At 47.5% G+C, this 15,822-nt stretch overlaps 1 pseudogene; it reads right to left on the bottom strand.

Moving 5' to 3' along the window:
• Window positions 1-20: 20 nt before the first annotated feature.
• LOC128347717 (zinc finger protein 420-like) lies at window positions 21-15,822 on the bottom strand (annotated as a pseudogene).

Below are 15,822 nucleotides of genomic sequence, written 5' to 3'. Positions count from 1 at the left end.
AGACATTTCCCAGATGCTAGTCAGACAAACAGAGAGATACGGTTTATTTTGGTCTTTGAGCAGCATAAAGTAAAATAGATTTAAACACAGTTGAAATGTGTTAACATTCAGCAGCAGATTACAAGTGATACTGTGCATGCTACGATTTATCACATTCATACTAAAAAACTGCAGCCCTGAACGAACCCTAAATATTGATCATTAAATTTTTATACCACCTTTCAAGGTGGTATAAAAGGGTGGTATAAAAAACCGTCTCAATGTGGTTTACAAAACATTTAATACCATATAAGACTATAAAACAGTTACACAATAAAAATATTAAATTGGGATATAAAAATACAAATCTAATTAAAAGTTTTAAAAACACATACAATAAATCTCTCTCTGTGTGTCTCTCTCTCTAACCAAATTAATTTCCCAGATATCCCCATGTATTTTCCCAATGATTATATGTGCCTTTCCAGGTGCCCCATGGTCTCTGGTTCCTGCAGAAGAGGCCCCTCCCAGCACTGGGAGATGGCCATGGGAGATGGCAAAAGGGGAATGCTGCAGATCAACAACCGCCATAGGATCCTAAAAGGTTAACAATTTGTTAAAAGTCACCCACTTGCCCATTTCTTTAGAGGGTTGGGTGGTAGGTAGCACCCATCATTCCCTACCACACCACTCAATTGAACATAAGAACTGCCCTGCCGGATCAGGCCAAAGGCCTATCTAGTCTAGCATCCTGTTTCACATAGTGGCCCACCAGATGCTTCTGAGAAACCCAGAGGCTAGTGGTGAGGGCAGGCCCTCTCTCCTGCTCTTGCTCCCCTGCAACTGGCATTTAGAAGCATCTTGGCTTTGGAACTTTGGTGTCCCTAGGAGCGACCCATGGGAACAATGGGGTGTTTTTGGTTTTCCCATTCTCCCCTATGGCCGAAACAGGTTGCACTCACAGAGTACACACACAGGTTTTGCACTGCAATTTGAAATGCATTTTGCAACCCTGACCTGAATTTCTTTTTCATGTCAGTACATGTTTTTAGTACATAGTTTTCAGAAAAGGCTTTGTCTTTAATACTTGGGATGTTGTAGGCATAATGAACCAAAGGGAAACCTCTGCTCTGATAGAAACAAGCACACCCACAGGCCCGTACTTGATCTGAACCAGTGTTTCTCAGCCTTTTTGGAGTCAAGGACCACTAAATTCTTCGTGCAGAGATTCAAGGTAGGTTCAATGCTACATTCTTCATGTGCAGTTTCCAGGACCAGCAGTTAGTAAAGGGGTTTCAAGTTTAAGTCTACCTATCTACCTATCTATCAGACTTCTATACTGCCCAAAACCTGCATCTCTGGGCAGTTTACAATTAATATAAGTATTAAAGTCATTAAATTTGGGATCTTTTGCAAACATGGAATATTAGGGGTTATCAACCCTGGGTCCCTAGATGCTGGTGGACTTAAACTCCCATAACCCCCAACCACAATGACATTTGGTAAAAGCTGTGATGAGAGCCTCACTACTATTCTCATGGCACCGAGAGGTTCAAAAGCAGTTATGGACTTAGCCGCCATGAAGTCATGACTAGACATGCTATGCATATGTTGGAGTGGAAATCCCAAATTCCTGGGACTGCAAAATAATCACAGAGCAAGGGATTCAGGATTTAACAGCATGCTTGCACCTGCAAGCTTCCCACAAGTTGGGCATCATCCAGCAAGACACAGACAGACATCTTGTCTGGAACAATCACCCTACAGTGTGGGACGTTGGCCAATCAGTCATATAGAGGAAATTTCCAGCCAAACAGCATTCAATGTCCCACTGATGAGATGGCCCCACCCACTTGGTAAACAGAGCCAGTCCACACTTGTACCAGGTGGGACTTCCTTCCAAAAAGGTTGGGCCTTGCTCTGGAGAAAATGGTTCCATTCATCCCAGCTCAAAGTCTGGAAAGGAGCTCCATCTCTGTACCCAGATGCAATTCCTCCAGATAAACTTTTACCTCACTTTCATTTTAATCCTAGGCTTTGTCTTCCAACCTAATGCTATCTTTTACCTAGAAAAGTTTCTACTTGCAGCTGAAATCCGTTCAAGCAGCATTTCGTCCCATAAGGAGGATGCGGCTTGGAATTCCTCCGAGTTAGTTTCTCAAGGGAACGTGTGTGCTTCTCGCCTGTACTCGCTTCAGCCATGTGTTGACAAAGGCCACTTTATGCCCCACATTGCAGTCAATGTCCAACACAATGGTAATATGTGGAAAGAAGGGAGGTGTCCTTACTGATAGCAAGCCCATTATTTCCCCCAGCAATCAAAAAGCATGGACGGAAGGAGCCTTAGAAGGACTACAGCCAGGCGTCCAGCAGTTCAGGCTCTTAGGGGAATCAGGAACAGACCCTCGGTTCATATCATGAGGACGGCCCAAGAATACCATTTTACGGGGCCCTGGCTCCCCTATCCTACTGATTGCACTGCCCTCCAGATCTTTGGCATCCAGCTTGCTGGTTCCAAGTTACACATGAGTCCTCTCAAGACCCCCTGGCTTTGCTCAGGATAAGCATTTACAAAGATGGATGGAGCAGTGGCAGATAAGACTACATCCTCTAGTGTACGTCCAGTTCTGAACGGGGACTTTTGCCATCCAGGACAAGGTGCCCATTGCTCAGAGGGGCTCAGACACTGTCATCGACGCTTCCATATTGTCACACTGATATCCCACACAAGTCCAAAAGTACCACTGAAGTGGTTAGCCAGCACACCTGAAGAGTTTCATCAGCACCCCTCTCAAGCAGAGTCCAGACTGGGAGGGCAGGATGCTGTTTGTGGCAGGCAGAAAAGTTGGCCTTCCTAATGAAGCTGTTTCCACACTCTGAGCATGTATGTGGTGTCTCTCCCTGTATGGATTATTTGGTGGACAGAAAGATTGTCTTTCTGACTGAAGCTCTTTCCACACTGTGAGCACGTGTACAGTTTCTCAGTTGTGTGGATATTTTGATGGACAGAAATTCAACCCTTCCAACTGAAGCTCCTTCCATACACTGAGCATGGATAGAGTTTTTCTCTGTAAAGAATCAACCCACTGACCGGTCTTGGCCAGCTACTCATGAGGGAGACTTTATCAGCTGAGTCACCCCTCCCTGCAATCTGAGAAACTGACTCAGATTGCTCAAAGCAACTTAATCTTGAACATTTAAGACAAAGGGTAAATAAGAGACTCTGGTAGTTTAAATTGCTGCCACCAAATCACTCCTTAATCAATTTTCTTAACTGGAATTGGAGTGATTAAAAATCCCAGTTTCAAACTTGACTTCCCCTTGCTAACCGGCAAAGATAAAAACATCTGCTCTTCCCCACCCGTATGCCTGCACATGGTGAGCTAACGATAGCTGCCTTAGTGTCCCTCTTTGGAGATGGATTGCAGGAGAGGTTTCCCCTCCCCCCCCATTTAATCAAACACACTGTGAGGGTTTCTAAAAACAGAGAAAACCCTTTTGATAAGTTGCTACAGACCAGGAGGTCTTAGGTTTCAACGTTTGGGTTGCATTTAGAAACCCTTAGCTTGATTACAAGAATATTCAAGACACCAGATCTTTTCATAGGTGGTGTGTTCTTAGTTACTCACTTACTAGGAACAGATATTTCAGAGACGCACAGCAACACTCACAACGTAAAATTACCTCTGATGCAAGTCTTCCTCCGGCACTAACGTCCGAAAGCCACAGAATAGCAATAGCAATAGCAATAGTACTTACATTTATATACCGCTCTATAGCCGGAGCTCTCTAAGCGGTTTCCAATGATTTAGCATATTGCCCCCAACATTCTGGGTACTCATTTTACCGACCTCGGAAGGATGGAAGGCTGAGTCAACCTTGAGCCCCTGGTCAGGATCGAACTTGTAACTTTCTGGTTACAGGGCGGCAGTTTTACCACTGCACCACCAGGGGCTCATTCAAGGGGCAGAATGGCTTTCTGCCCCTTGAATCTCCCCAAAGCCCTGGCGAGATCCAAGCCGCTGCAAATCTGTCTCACAAATTTCTGCAGATTCACTGAGATTGAATGTGTTCAGCACCCATCATTCCCCTCTCACCTGGTCAACTCCCTTTTCTTCTACCCAGCAGCCCTAGGAGCCCTGTCAAACAGTTCGAATGAAGTTTCTGGCAGATGGTTTGGCGGCAGGGGGCTTACCTTGAAGGAGTAGGGAGGGTGCCATTACGCCCCTCCTGCCACATTTCCCCTGCTGGCACTGCCACCGAAACTGCTGGCACGAGGCAACTGGATACCTTCTTGCAGCCGTATATCAGTGGTTTCAGTGGCAGTGCCAGCGGGGGAAAGGTGGCCGAGTAACAGCGCCTGCTCTATTCCTTAAAAGAAAACCCCTACTGCCAAACCTGTCCAAATGCTGGACCTCTGAATAGGACAGCAAAACTGGTTCATGCACATCTTTACCCTCTAGTCCTGCCTGCCTGGTTGATTGATCGGGACCCAGCATTGTCAGTCCATCCATAAAGGTCATGGGTCCTTTTCCTGTTAACTCCATCAGGGCTGGTAGGCTGCTCAGTACACTCTCGGTGGATTCTTTGATGGGCAGAAAGTTTGTACTTCTGCCTGAAGCTCTTTTCACAATCGGAACACATATATGGTTTCTCCCGTGTGGATTCTTTGATGGACAGAAAGATTACCCTTGCATCTGAAGCTCTTTCCACACTCTGAGCATGTATATGGTTTCTCCCCCGTGTGTATTCTTTGATGGGAAGAGAGATAGGCCTTCCGTCTGAAGCTCTTTCCACACTCTGAACACATATATGGTTTCTCCCCTGTGTGGATTCTTTGATGGGCAGAAAGTTTGTCCTTCCGTATGAAGCTCTTTCCACACTCTGAGCACCTATATGGTTTTTCCCCTGTGTGAATTATTTGATGGATAGAAAGCTTGTTATTCTGTCCGAAGCTCTTTCCACACTCTGTGCACGTATATGGTTTCTTCCCTGTGTGGATTATTTGATGGATAGAAAGGTTGTACTTCTGACCGAAGCTCTTTCCACACTCTGAGCACGTATATGGTTTCTCCCCTGTGTGGATTCTTTGATGGGAAGAGAGATGGGTCTTCCGTCTGAAGCTCTTTCCACACTCTGAGCACGTATATGGTTTCTCCCCTGTGTGGATTCTTTGATGGGAAGAGAGATGGGTCTTCCGTCTGAAGCTCTTTCCACACTCTGAGCACGTATATGGTTTCTCCCCTGTGTGGATTCTTTGATGGAAAGAAAGATTAAACTTGCAACTGAAGCTCTTTCCACACTCTAAGCACATATATGGCTTGTCCTGTGTATGGATTCTTTGATGGATAGAAAGCTTGTACTTCTGACCGAAGCTCTTTCCACACTCTATGCACATATATGGTCTCTCCCCTGTGTGGATTATTTGATGGGCAGAGAGATGGTCCTTCCTTCTGAAGCTCTTTCCACACTCTGAGCACGTATATGGTTTCTTCCCTGTGTGGATTCTTTGATGGACAGAAAGATTACCCTTGCAACTGAAGCTCTTTCCACACTCTGAGCATGTATATGGTTTCTCCCCTGTGTGGATTCTATGATGGACAGAAAGGTCTGACTTCCAACTTAAGCTCTTTCCACACTCTGAGCATGTATATAGTTTCTCTCCTGTGTGGTAACTTTGATAGGAAGGAAGCTTATCTCTGCCATTGAAGCTCTTTCTGTATTTAGAACATGTATCTTCTTTGCAGACACACTGGTGGACTGCAAGATCAGTATCACAACTGAATCTCTTTCCACACTCCAAGCACAGTTTCTCTCCCATATGCTTTTTTTGATGTTCATACAAGTTCAACCAATTCCTGAAGCCATTCCCACACACTGTGCATTGATAGGCTTTCATGCTTGTAGGGATGCTGTGATGTGGACCAAGGTGTGATTTATTAGCTAAGATGCTTCCACTTAGAGTCTGGTTACTAGCCTTATCTTCAACTGGAATTGCATGCAGGTCTGTCCCCTCAGAAGCTGCTGAATTCTTATTCTCTTTTTCTTCAGTTTTTCTTCTCTGCACTTTCGGAATCAAAAGAAAAGAGAATAAAATAAAAAGAGAATTTTGGTGAGGGAAGAACAAAGCCTCAACCCAAGAAAAAAACCCTAGTAACAGCACTGCAGTTAAAACCAAGGAAAAGATGTAGTGGAGGGACAAATCTTGCCATGTGCTAAGCAACGTGTGTTGATCAGAACTAAGACCAACTACATGCAGGATGTGGTATTGCAGAAGCATTTCCCTCAGGCGTTATACAATTTTTCAAACATTTTAACCTGCCCCCTTACCTCACTGGGATGGGGCCGCTCTGGGAAGAGCCTCTGCATGCTTGTATGAAGAACGTTCCAAGTTCCCTCCCTGGTATCTCCAGAGAGGGCTCCTGCCTGCCACCTTGGAGATGCCACTGCCAGTCTGGGTAGACAATACTGAGCTAGATGGACCAGTACCCTTTCTCAGTAAAAGGCAGCTTCGTATTACTCTTGTTCCAATCTCTGCAGCTATTCCTTTTTTGTCTCCCGATAGGTCTCGAGACAGGAGCGACTCATCCTAAAGAGCTGGAAGACACCCCTAAAGGAGACAGAGCTGCATCTTCTGCTGCTGCGTGTAGAGCCTCTGGCCACTGAGCACACATCAGAGGAGCAGTTGGTGGTCATCAGGCGCCCAGTGGAGGAATGGCTCCCCGGGCAGCCAAACTTCTGCAGGGGCTGCTTGATCACCAATAATGGTGCCCATGTGCTGACTGGAAGCTCCTTTCTGAGATGGCCTTGACACTTGAGCCGTTCTCCCTTGCAGCAAGCTGCTTTTGTGCTGAGACGGCAGCTCTGAGCCCGACTTTGCCTGCTGCTCTTCGCCTGGAGAAGACGATGGGTGAGCTCGAGACTACTCTGACCACTGGGGAGGCATGTACAATTAGGGATGTGTGAACAGTTCACAAATTTTAACTGTTAATGGATTTTAATGGTGTTTTAATGTAAACCGCCCTGAGCCCTTTGGAAGGGCAGTGTAAAATTATTATTATTATTATTATTATTAATTTATTTACACAGTCAGACAGGTGTTATTGACTGGTTTGTTTTATCCAGACATCGAGTCCTTCCCAAGGACCTGGGATGTCAGAATTTTGTTATCAAAATTGTTGTTGTTATTATTATTATTATTATTAATAATAATAATAATAATGGAGTTTGGACTAGCGATATAGCAATGGAGTAGCAGTAGCGATATAGCAATGGAGTTTGGACTAGACAAGTGTGCTGAATTAATAATAAACAGAGGGAAAATAAGAAAAACAGAAGGAATAGAATTGCCCAATGGAAGCAAGATCAAGAACCTGGAAGAGAAAGAACATTACAAATACTTGGGCATTCTCCAGGCTGATAACATTGCACACACTGAAGTTCAAAGGAAAATTGGAAATGAATACATCAGGAGAGTTCGAAAAATCCTAAAGTCCAAACTCAATGGCGGGACCACCACACAAGCCATAAACGCCTGGGTTATACCTGTTATCAGATACACTGCAGGAATAATAGACAGGACCCAGGCAGAGCTAGAGATGCTAGATCGTAAGACCAGGAAAATCATGACCATCAATCATGCTCTGCACCCTTGCAGTGATGTAGATAGGCTATACCTCCCTCGCAGCTCAGGTGGAAGAGGAATGCTGCAAGTCCATCAAACAGTAGAGGAGGAGAAAAGAGGCCTTGAAGAATATATCAAGGACAGTAAAGATGCACTTGAAATGGTCAATAATGAGAAACTATTCAACACCAATGAAACAAAACAGGCCTACAAGTACGAACAAGTCAAGAACCGAGGAGAAAAATGGAAAAATAAACCACTGCATGGTCAATATTTGCAAAATATAAGTGGAAAATCAGACATCACCAAGACCTGGCAATGGCTTAAGAATGGCAGCCTGAAGAAAGAAACAGAGGGCTTAATACTGGCTGCACAAGAACAGGCACTAAGTACAAATGCAAATAAGAGCAAAAGTTGAAAAATCAATAACAAACAGCAAGTGCTGCCTTTGTAAAGAAGCAGATGAAACCGTGGACCACCTAATCAGCTGTTGTAAAAGATTGCACAGACTGACTACAAACATAGGCATGACAAGGTAGCAGGGATGATACACTGGAACATCTGCAAAAAATACAAGCTACCTGTAGCCAAAACTTGGTGGGACCATAAAATTGAAAAAGTCGTCGAAAATGAAGATGCAAAAATATTATGGGACTTCCAACTACAAACAGACAAACATCTGCCACACAATACACCAGATATAACTATAGTTGAGAAGAAAGAAAAACAAGTCAAAGTAATCAACATAGCAATACCAGGGGATAGCAGAATAGAAGAAAAAGCAATGTAAAAAATCACAAAATACAATGATCTACAAATTGAAAGGCTGTGGCAGAAAAAGACCAAAGTAATCCCAGTGGTAATTGGCACCCTAGGTGCAATTCCAAAACATCCTGAAGAGCATCTCAACACCATAGGGGCCACAGAAATCACCATCAGCCAATTACAAAAAGCAACTTTACTGGGAACAGCCTATATACTGCAATGATATCTATAATAACAGCAACAATACTGATAATAAAATTCAGCCATCCCAGGTCCTTGGGAAGGACTCGATGTCTGGATAAAACAAACCAGTCAATAACACCTGTCTGATTGTAAACAAGAAATTATATTAATATGAACCTGTTTGACATCACAACGGTTTGGTTCGATGGCTTGATATCGGACCAACACCCACTCACCCCGTTCGGTATCAAGCCAACCCCCCCGCCCCCCGGCCTGTTCAGGGGGTTCGAGAGTTATATATATCACTGCTGGTGCTCTGGGGGTTTTCTGAAGGGTTCACCAGAAGTCCCCCTCCCCACGTCAATCCCCATTATTTGCTAAAATGCCCAGTTTGGGCGTTCTTCAGCCTGTTCTAGGTCTCACCCCCACGGCAGTGACCATTTTGGAGGCCGCAGCACATGACCTGGCCATGCAGAGGCCCATTGGACATGTGTGGTGGCCTCAAAAATGGCTGACACCACGGTGGTGAGGCCCAGAATGGACCAGCGTGGGGAAGTAGACACCCAACTCCCACAGCTTCGGAACAGCCCCCAGAGCAGTGGCGGTGAGTTCTATTACGCCGGTGGGCAGCAGGGGGTTAAATAATTGTTTTTCTAAACTCATGAACACCCTGAACCCAAACCTAGGTTAGTCAGGGAGTGAGAGGAGGCTGGATAAAAACCAGGAGGACAGGGCTGGAGTGCCTCCTCTGAGTGTGCAGTCTATGCCCAGTGTCAGCACTGCTTCCCGTTCCAGCAGCTCCAACGCAGCCAGTGGTACCAACTGGTAGTTCTACCGGGGCTCAAATGGGGGTGCCTTGGTGTCTTGCTAGTGATGCCCAGCAGAGTGTTCTGCAGGACCTGCCAGAACTGGTGGTGGTGGACCCCAAGATGGCTCTCATTCAGTTTGGGGCAATGCATCACTAAGTGTGTCAGAGAAAGTATTCTCTTAAATCTGAGGACGTGATTTAACAGAAGGTATTTAATAGCACGACTTCTTCAAAATGAGCCCCACCATCTGTTAAGATCATCTGGAGAAGTTCATCTATGGTTGATGCCTTGGTTTGGCAGCTACTTGGGAAGGGGCCTTCTCTGTTGCTGCCCCTGGACTTTGGAATGCGCTCCCTGTTGAAATAAGAGCCTCCCCATCTCTGGCAACTTTTAAAAAGGCACTGAAGACACATTTGTTCACCCAGGCTGTTAATTAGATTGATGGTTTTAAATTTTTAATGTTGCTTTTAAATGATTTTAATTGTAATGATTTTAATGTTTAAATGATTTTGTTTTTATTTTGATGTAAACTTCCCTGAGCCATTTTGGGAAGGGCAGTATATAAACCAAATCCATGAATAAAATAAATAAATAAGTCTGGCCGGACTTGGTAACCATTGCCGGATGGCTCCTCTCTTGCTCCCCAACCCGTGTCCAGAGTGAGAGGGTGTTCTCCAGGGCCGGGGATGTGGTGAGACCCCATCGCTCACATTTGGATGCTGACTAGGTGGAGCAGCCGGTCTTCCTGAAGGCCAATTTCCCCCTGCTGGGCTACCCCGAGCTGGATGTGGGGGGCGAGTGACTCATGGTCACCCCCACCTGCTGCAATACTAGCTCACCCTGGCCAACCCCGAATGGGTCACAGGCTGCCCGTTAGTGCTGCTGACACATGCAGACATAGATGCTCTCCACCAGCCCATGATGATGGCCTAGAGCCCCAGGGCCAGCACCCATTGGAGGCCGTTGTGGAGCACAGGTGGCTTTGTTTTGGCTTGATGGCTGGCACTGGCCCATGATGAGTTTAGACTGGTTCCCTGGCATGTATCACTGCAATTCCCTAAGCCCAGCCCTTCCTGAGGCCAACCTACTGCATACACAAAAAGAAGAAAGAAGACTTCTCTCATGTGGCTTACTTTTTTCAATCAAAGCACGTGCGTGTGTGCGTGTACACACACAGACACTCCAATTCTGTTTTCTTTTGCCGGATCTCAGATGGACAAAGGCAGATGAACGTGGTTGCCTTGCCAGGCGTGCCTGCCCTTCCTTCTCAAGAGATGAGGTTGTGCCTGGTCACTTGTGACGTGGCAAAACCTCTGTCTGCTGTGGATTTGCAGTGAGAGATTTGCTCCATGACATGTGTCTGGTTCTGTGCATTCTACAGGCACACTCAGTCAGGGTCACCTGGTAGGCCACTGTGTGACAAAGGGTGGTAGACTAGAGAGGCCTTGTGCCTGATCCAGCAGGGCTCTTCTAATGCTGTTCAACCTTCTGTCAAAAGGGTTAGGGAGTAATGGGAATACAAATCTATGGACACCAAAAAGGGGTTGTGTGGTATGTCATGATGGGAGCTACCTACTACACAACCCGCCTAGTAGAGGAAGCCACACTACAGGCCAGGGAAGCCCTAACGGGAGGGAAGTGCCATCTGGGACCATGTCAGACACCATCAAATGCAGCAAAAACAGGGCCATCAGTTAAGGGATGAAGTGAGCTGACACTTCTGGCCATTAGGAAGGGGAGGGTGGGAGTGTTTTACTGCCATCTCTAGGAATGACCCCTTTTAGGCTCAGGTTGGGACACATTCTTCTCTTTAACCAAGGGGAATCTCCAAGGAACGTGGACCAGCTGCTGACATCCTCCATGACATCCTCACAACAGACTGATACGGACCGACAATAGCAGCAATTCCTGCCTTCCACATCCATCTGCCAAGGGAAAGAGGGAGCCTTACCCAGCCAGGCCAGATGCCCAGAAGTCTCCTCCATGACTTCCCTGTGCAGAGCCCTTTGGCCAGGATCCAGCAGAGCCCACTCCTCCTCGGAGAAACACACAGCCACCTCCTCAAAGGACACGGGTCCCTGAAAGATGAAGAAAGCAGTTTCTCTATCTGGATATAGTTAGAAAAGAGATGGCTGGATATTCCTCTGAAGGATCTTCCAGAGTTGCATTAGCAGCAACTTTTGTCTTCCAAGGGGGCATTTTTAATCGAAAGAGAAAAGGGAAAGAGAAATTTTCCCACCCAGAGACAGGTGAGGCCTGCCTCTTCCTCCCATGATGCTTCTCCTACCTGATCCGGTGACTGCACAGCAACACCTTCCTCTCCACCACCAAGAGGAGAAGGACTAGAGAGACTGTTGAGGGACATTTCACAGCCTGTGAAGTAAAGAAAGGAAATGTGCTTTATGCTTTTAAGCATTTTGCATTACAGGGACCAGAGTGAAATCAATCTGTCTTGACAATGTTTTTTGGAGTCTCAGTGTGAAGTTACTGAAAGCAGTAGAGAGACTAGTGAAAAGCGTGTCTTGCACAGAGACTTAAAGGGAATGTAAAAGTAATCCATGGATTTCAGGAGAGGGCCAAGATGAAATACTCCCCAATCATCCTTACCCAGGGAGGTGGTTCCTCCATCCTCCTTCTCCTCCCGCACTATCCCCCTGATGAGCAGCCTCTGCCTGGTGTCTGACAGAGCCTTCTCTGCCTGCAGGGGATCAGTGGCCATGTTGGCTAACATGCCCAGTGCCTGGAAGAGGAGAAAGGGAAGAGGGATGAAGAAAGGGAATGGAGCATTCATTTGTATTATATTGATACCTCACACAGCTCTGGTAGAAATCCCCTCAGGGCAGACATTACAAAGATATTTTTTTAAAAAGAGGACAAGAAAACTAAGAACAATAAAGCCCTAAAGCAGGCCTGCTCAACTTAGACTCTCCCGCAGCTGTTTTTGGACTATACCTCCCATAATCCCCAGCCACAGTGGCCAATAGCCAGGAATTATGGGAGCTGTAGGCCAACACCGGCAGGAGGGCTGAAGCTGAGCGGCCCTGGCTTAAAGCAAGAGGAGATAAAGTGCCCATCAGGCAGCTGGATGAAGAACAACATCCTCAGATGATGTTTTTAAATGGCCAGGGGAAATAAAAAGTGGTTTTTTTCCAAGTTCCAAAGAGACATGAGATGGGAGTCAGTCTGGTATCTCTGGGAAATGAATCCCATAGCAGGAGCCTCACAGCTGAGAAGACCCTCCTGGGGGCAGCACAAGATACTCGGCAGAGATGCTCGACTTCCTGGGAGGGAGAGGATCCCGTTGGGAGGGGAGCTGGAGGCCCTCTCCTCCTGGCAGCCGAGACTGAAGCCGGGCTGGGCAGGCAGTCTGCCCTGGAAGCCTTACATGAGCCTGTTCTGAGGCCCTTTTACAGGCCTCCAAACTGGTTCAAACACTGGGGGGGTTTGAAGTTCGAGGGCAGGCATGTGTCTCTTTAAGGGCAAGGGAGGGTGCACTGACCCCTCCCTCCGCTTGCCCTCCGCCAGCGCCCAGTATTTGACCCCTACTGACGGGCAGCAGTGTACTTCCCTGCCACCCCCGTTTGCTCTTCGGCTGGAAGTAGCTGGTGCACGCACACTCGCACATTGCACTCACGCCTGGAGGGCACACGCACACCAGCTACTTCCGGCTGAAGAGTAAAGAGGGCAGCAGAGAAGTACGCTGCCGCCCAAAAGGACCTGTGAAATACCGGGCGCTGGTGTGGGGAAAGTGAAGAGAGGGGTAATTGCACCCTCCCTCACCCTTAAAGTGAGACACACACACCCCACCATCAGCCACCTGTGCCCGATTCCATGCACATCCCTACCCATTCACAGGCCTGGCTTGCTTAGGGAAGGTGCATGAGGACTAGTGGATTGGGATCCAAATCCAGCCCTTGCAGGATTGTAAAACTTCCCAGCCAGCGAAGAGACAGGAGGGGAGAAGCTGGTGTCACTCCCGTACCATTCCTTGCTCTCTTTGCAGCTTCCATTGCTAATACAGCAGCTTGGCTGACTGTGAGCACTAAACTTCTGCAAGATAGGAAGAAAAGGACTCTGGCTCTGCTTGCAGGAGGACCCTACTTGGCAACTGGTGGCAGAATCCTAAAGGTTCTCAGGCCCCTGAAACTACCTGGATAAAATGCTCCTGCTTCTCACCTGCTGCTCCTCCTGCCTCTTCTCTTCTGCCTGGCTCAGGAGGAAACCTTCTGCCAGGGCCACTGCCTGGGAACTGGTCTCCGCTCCGCACTCTCTGACCCAGCTCTCCATCTCCGGGGGCAGGACAGTCAGGAACTGCTCCAGGATCACCAGGTCCAGCATCTGAGCTTTGGTGTGCTTTTCTGGCTTCAGCCACTGATGGCAACGGGTGTGGAGTCTGCTGCAAACTTCTCGGGGTCCTTCAGCCTCCTGGTATGGGAGATGCCTGAGTCTCTGGCATTCAACATCGGTGCTGGTGGGGTCTCCTTTCAGGATCTTTTGCACCATTCTTTCCCAGAATTCCTTGCCACTCCCAGCCTGGATGCTTTGCGGGGTCTTTTTCTGCACCTGCCCCTGATTCATTACTGGGCTTTGCAAATCCATTTTTTCCTTTGATCCCAATGAAACTTCCAGTGCAGCCATAAGGTCTTCTTAGAACAGCAGTTAGTCTCATATGATCAAAGAGTCTTCCTTGTCAAGTCATTTCTCTCTCTCTCTCTCTAAATAAGCACTTAATTTATCTGCAAAAGTTTGCTTTTAATTGAGAAATGGCAGGCAGGGAGAGCATCCTGTGAATCAGAGAGAAGCACCAATCAACACACGTTTAAGTCACAACTTCACTGGGATAGCTCAGATTCATCAATCTTCTAGAGACAAACACTTCCTCTTCTCTTTCCTATGACAAACCTTTTAATGAAACCCCCTTTCTAGTAACTGGCTGGCATGGAGGTTCCTCCCTTCCCTTTTCGTTTGTGTGCAAAGGGGAGGGGGAGGCGACTGAGCTCAATGTAGGGGCCGGAGGAGGGTTGCATGGGGGGGGGCTCAGTAACCCCCTGAAAAGAGGACTCTTACCCAGCCCCCAACTCTGTTGTTTGTTTGTTTTTAAAATATGTGGCAGCAAAGTTGTTACTCTCACCAAGGAAGGTTGTGGGGTGTGATATGAGTGCACAGTGAACCCCCACCCCATTTATGCGATGGCAAGACTCCTACAAGAACCGATTGAAAACAGAAGGGAAATCTGAAAAGAAAGAAAGAGACCCCATCTGACTTAACAGGGCTGACAAACAAGAAGAACAACAAACCAAGTCAAGAGATAGAAGGCCGTCTGGGTGCTTAATGACTTCAGAAATGAAGATAATTTTGAATTCATTCGAAGGCATTAAGAGATCGCAATTATAAAAGCGGGAAGAGCTGGGGTGGGGACAGACCCCTGACCTAGCGAGATCCCCAGAGGAAAGGGGTAAGGAACGGGGGAGAAGAGCAGAGGAGTTGGAAGCTAGATTCAGCCATGTGGCCAGGCAGAGGGAGACCGCCAGTGTCCCAGGGGTCGCCAGGGCAGGGCCCCCCTCTCCCCCGCCACGCCCCAGTCTAGCGCCAGAAGCAGGTGGAGGAGGATCCCGCTCCCCACCGGCCCCTCCGCCTGCATCTCTCACCTGCAGCATCAGCAGCTCCCTCCAAGCTTCCGAGGGGGGGTGCAAAGTGCACGTGGAACGGGCCTGGCTCCCAGGGAAGGAAGTGCAGGGCAGGATGGTGGGGGGTGATGGTGGAAAGGTCTGGGGAGCCCCGGGATAGGCCTCTCTCCACCCCTACTGGGTCCCTCTTTCTGCAAGGCTCTCCCTAAGAAATGCCTCCCTCGGCTCCTTCCGTTTCTCTCCTCGCTCTGAAGAGGGCTGAGGAGCGATTTCCCTCGTGGCTTGCTGGGCAGGGAGAGCAGAGCTTCCAGATTCCTAGAGAGGCGGCTGGGGTGGACGATGGGAGGTTGCCAGAACCTAAGGGGTCCATCAGCCCTGCTCCAAGGCTTAAAGGGAGAGCAGAGCTTGCAGATTTCCTAGAAAGGAAAGAGGAAAGGAGCTGCGAGTTTTCAGTCTCATTTCCTCCTCTTCGCCTTCCTGGTGGAAAAGGAGCGGTTGGTTAGTATTTGATTTAAAAACCAACAGATATGACACATATCCAGGCGACTTATGTAAATTCAGAGATTTTAAAAACAGACAGCAATTCAAAGCAATGTAAAAAGTTGAGAAAACAGTAACTGAAATTTTTTATTGATAACAACAACAACAACAACAACAACAACAACAATTGTTATATAACTAAAAGCCCCCACCACTTTTGATGCCCCCACCTCCACGCAGACGCACACCTTCACCCCTCTCGGAACATTCCTCCAAAGGATCAGGAGCGGGCAAAGTACCTGTAGGATGTCTGAGGAGTTCAGAGGCTCAAGCAAGGAAATGCGGGCAGCCCAAG

Source organism: Hemicordylus capensis, chromosome 2 (assembly GCF_027244095.1).
Source record: "Hemicordylus capensis ecotype Gifberg chromosome 2, rHemCap1.1.pri, whole genome shotgun sequence".
NCBI lineage: Eukaryota > Metazoa > Chordata > Lepidosauria > Squamata > Cordylidae > Hemicordylus > Hemicordylus capensis.
The sequence above is the reverse complement of the archived record's forward strand: the minus strand, read 5'-3'. Positions and strand labels throughout refer to the sequence as shown.